Source organism: Notamacropus eugenii, chromosome X (genome assembly GCF_028372415.1).
Source record: "Notamacropus eugenii isolate mMacEug1 chromosome X, mMacEug1.pri_v2, whole genome shotgun sequence".
Lineage (NCBI taxonomy): Eukaryota > Metazoa > Chordata > Mammalia > Diprotodontia > Macropodidae > Notamacropus > Notamacropus eugenii.
The window spans coordinates 10131661-10136166 of NC_092879.1; the positions used below are offsets into that span (position 1 = coordinate 10131661).

A 4506-nucleotide genomic window follows, 5' to 3' on the forward strand; every position below is an offset into this window, starting at 1 on the left:
GAATGATTCTCTGCTCAAAGTAATTTGGAAATGCATTCACCTAAATTGATAATGGGTTTCTTTCAAGTTTTAGATTTCTCAGGTTGCTTCAGGTTTTGTTGTATTCCTAAATTTTCTTATATTGTGTAAGTTGATAAAGAATTGTATCAGTTATGCTGCTGAAAAAGCAATTCTCTAATAATATAGATGTTAGATCAAGAATTGTATCAAAGACAAGGCTTTCGGGGCTGACCTGTAGTGATTGCTGGAAGTCTAATCGTGATGCAGCTGCAACCTCTTACTTCTCCTACAGGGCCCGGTGACGTCCTCCAACTTCCCTCCTTGCCTTTCTCCCAGTGTCGAACACAACCATGTCCACTAATGAAAATACTAATTCACCAGCTGGCCAACTTAATAGATTTAAGAACAAAGGGAAAGGCAGCACAGAAATGAGGCCCCAGCGTATTGAAGTGAATGTAGAACTGAGAAAAGCCAAAAAAGATGACCAGAGGCTGAAAAGAAGAAACGGCAGCACGTTTCCTGATGATGCTACTTCTCTGCAAGAAAACCGAAATAATCAGGGCTCTGCACTTCAGTCCATTGAAAATATCATCAAAGGCATAAATAATAATAGTCTGGAGGTTCAACTTCAGGCTACCCAAGCTGCTAGGAAACTCCTTTCTAGGGAAAAACAGTCTCCCATAAACCAAATAATTGAGGCTGGTATGATTCCAAAGCTTGGAGGCTTCTTGGGCAGGACAGACTGTAATCCTATTCAGTTTGAATCTGCTTGGGCACTTACTAACATTGCTTCTGGAACATCGGACCAAACCAAGGCTGTGGTAGATGGAGGGGCTATACCTGTGTTCATTGCCCTGTTGGCCTCTCCCCAGGTTCACATCAGTGAACAGGCAGTGTGGGCTCTGGGAAACATTGCAGATGATAGTTCAGCCTACAGAGATCTGGTTATCAAGTATGGTGCAATAGACTCTCTTCTAGTTCTGCTTGCAGTTCCTGATATATCATCTTTAGCATGTGCTTACTTAAGAAATCTTACCTGGACACTTTCAAATATTTGTCGGAACAAGAATCCTGCTCCTCCAATAGAAGCTATTGAGCAAATTCTTCCTACATTAGTTTGTCTTTTGCATCACGATGATCCAGAAGTTCTAGCAGATACTTGTTGGGCCATTTCCTACCTCACAGATGGCTCCAACGACAGGACTGAAGTGGTTGTGAAAACTGGAGTTGTCCCATAGCTAGTGAAACTTCTAGGATATGGTGAATTGCCCATAGTGACTCCTTCCTTACGGACTATAGGAAACACTGTCACTGGGACAGATGAACAAACTCAGGAGCACTTGCTGTCTTTCCTAGCCTGTTTACTCACCCCAAAACCAATATCAAAAAGGAGGCTGCGTGAACCATGTCAAACATCACAGCTGGCAATCAGGACCAAATACAGCAAGTTGTGAATCATGGATTAGTTCCATACTTGGTTGGAATTCTGTCAAAGGGGAACTTTAAGTCACAGAAAGAAGCTGTGTGGGCTGTCACAAACTATACAAGTGGTGGAACATTGAGCAGATTGTGTATCTTGTCCAAAATGGAACTCTGGAAGCTTTAATCAACCTCTTGTCTGCAGAAGACAGCAAAATTGTCTTGGTTATTTTGGATGCAATTTCAAATATTTTTCTGGCTGCTGAAAAACTAAATGAAACTGAAAAACTATATATCCTAATTGAAGAATGTGGAGGACTAGACAGAATTGAAGAACTTCAATCCCATGAAAATGAAATGGTATATAAGGCTTCCTTGAGCTTAATTGAAAAGTATTTCTTTGCAGAGGAAGAAGATCAAAATATTGTCCCAGAATCTACCTCTGATGGCTATACCTTCCAGATTCAAGATGGCATGCCTGGGACCTTTAATTTTTAGATTTTACAATCAAACCTTCAAGTCTTGTATGCCTTGTTCTTGGTATAATTTTGTCTTACTGTCTCTCCACTTTAAAATCTTTTGTAAATGTGACTTTTAATGTAGCACCAATGCATACTTGAACAGTCTGGACTGTGTACACACTGTATGAAACCTCTATCCTCAAAAGTGTTCTTATTTCTGTGTGGAATTTCCTGTCTTACAGTATCCTATAAATAAAAACTTAATTCCACAAAAAAAAGAATTGTACCAAAAAAATAGGAGAGAATGAATGGGTTAGGATAAACTTCCAAGTTTTGTCTTGAGAAAGTGTCACCTAAAAATTCTTATCAACTCTGTGGAAGGAATTGGCACAACTCTGCTGTGGATTCCTATTGAGTAAAATGGGAATCCTTGCATGAAATAGGGGTCTGATTTCCAAGCCTGTTTCATCTAAGGATATATAGATATAAATACAGATAGAGAGATAAAGATATAGATACAGATGTTAATTTGTAGGTTTGTGAACTACCATATTCACTATGTATGTCAGATTCCAGAGCATATTATTTTTTTAATTTCTGATGATACATTTAAGGACAAAGGAAAGAAAATATATTGAGTGAATTTTAAAAGCTGGATAAATTTTGTTATTGTGGTAAGGCTAATTTAATCTGTTATGTTTTTCTTGGCTTATAAAAACTGAATCTCCTTTTACAAGCACCTTTTGACTAGAGTGAGGTGATAACTAGGAATTTGGTGGTAAATAGGAATTTATTTTGTTATAGTGCTATGGGAAGGGACTCCATCCTACTGCAGCTTGATTTCATAAGCCTCATAAGCAGCAAAAGTTGTATATGAGGTATATGTCTCCTGCATCAGCAGGGACATAACTGGGAGGTCAAGCATGCCTCCTTGGGACCCAGCTGGGCAGAAAATCCCCTAAGTAAATTGTATAGAATTCTATATCATGAAGACAGGACAATGGGTCATAAAAGTTAAATATTGTAAAGGTTGTAAAAGTTATACATTATATATCTGTGTGCTCTCCCAGGAAATGTATGTTTGCGTGTCCTTATCTTGGGATGTAACCATGACATCAATTTCTAAGTAAAAGTTGACTCCTGAAGTGGCTCAGAGCCGTCGCTTGTTCCCGAGCTTCCCTAGGCTATACCTAGAACAGTTTGGTGTCTGTGTGCTCTCTTCTATTCCTGCATGTGCTTCTGTCCCCTTACAGGTGACCCCTGTTCAAACTCTGCTGCACGGGACGCAGCACTATGGGAATTTATGTTACTCAAGAACATTTTACACCAACTTAGTTTTATTCCAATTTTAAAGGTTTATTTTTGTTTTAAGGTGGAAAAGAGAAATATCTATCATTTTAGAAGTTTCAAACTAATTTACCCCATAAAAGTTGAAAGATTATTCCTCTTAATATCAGGATAAATTGAAACTGTTTTTAAGGAAGGAAAATACTTTTAGAAAGAAATGTTTTGAAAAAAATCTCTTGTGTGATTTTTAGAAGGCCTACTAAATTTTCATTTGCAAGCTACTTTATTGCTAAATTACTGTAATGAACTATAAGTGGAAGAGATCCTGCCGTTATGATCTGAATTCATAGTCATCCCACGACTTTAAGAGTTAAATTAAGGTTTGAACTCATCATAGGCATAAGATTCATCTCCTGAAGAATCTCATTCTTTTAGAGTGAGGAGTATAATTAGAAAAGGATAAGCAGGCTTGTGAAACAAGAATGTCAATCTATCAAGTTGTGAGGTTAAAGTCAGAAACCTCTTTTGTTTTTCTTTAAGGAATAGGACTCTAGTATAGACAGTTATGCTAGTGAAGAGTAGTAACTTATGAGCTATTCATGTTATCTTAATGGGAAATCTAATTTTACTCTTGAATCTGCAATTAGAACATGTGCAGAAATTTATGCACACTTCTTAAAATTCACCTTAAAAACTTTTCAATTTAATGTAACCAAAATTATCCATTTTGTACTTCATAATGTTCTTTATTATTTGCTTGGTCATAAATTTCTCCATTCTCCATAAATCTGACAAAAACACTATCCCTTGCTCCCCTAATTTGTTTATAGTATCAGTCTTTATACCTAGAACATGTATCCATTTGGACTTTATTCTTGTGTACAGTGTCAGGCATTGGTCTATGCCCGGTTTCTGCCACACTGTTAACCCGTTTTCCCAGCAGTTTTTGTCAAACAGTGAATTCTTATCCCAGAAGCTGAGGTCCTTGGGTTGATCAAGCTGTAGATTGCTATATTCGTGTCCTCCAGTGTTTTCAATAGGAATGGGTGTTATATTTTGTCGAAACCTTTTCCTGCACTTATTGAGATAATCATATGATTTCTGTTAGTTTGTTGTTGATATGATCAATAATGCCAATAGTTTTTCCAATATTGAACCAGCCCTGCATTCCTGGTATAAATCCTACCTGATCATAATGTATTATTCTCATGATAAGTTACTGTATTCTTTTTGCTAATATCTTATTTAAAATTTTTGCATCTAGAGTCATTAGAGAAATTGACCTATAATTTTCTTTCTCTGTTTCGGTTCTTCCTGGTTTAGGTATCACAACCAAATT

General features: G+C 37.1%; 1 pseudogene; it reads left to right on the forward strand.

Moving 5' to 3' along the window:
- Positions 1-350: 350 nt before the first annotated feature.
- On the forward strand, positions 351-1917 carry LOC140515639 (importin subunit alpha-1 pseudogene; annotated as a pseudogene).
- The last annotated feature ends 2589 nt before the right edge of the window (positions 1918-4506 follow it).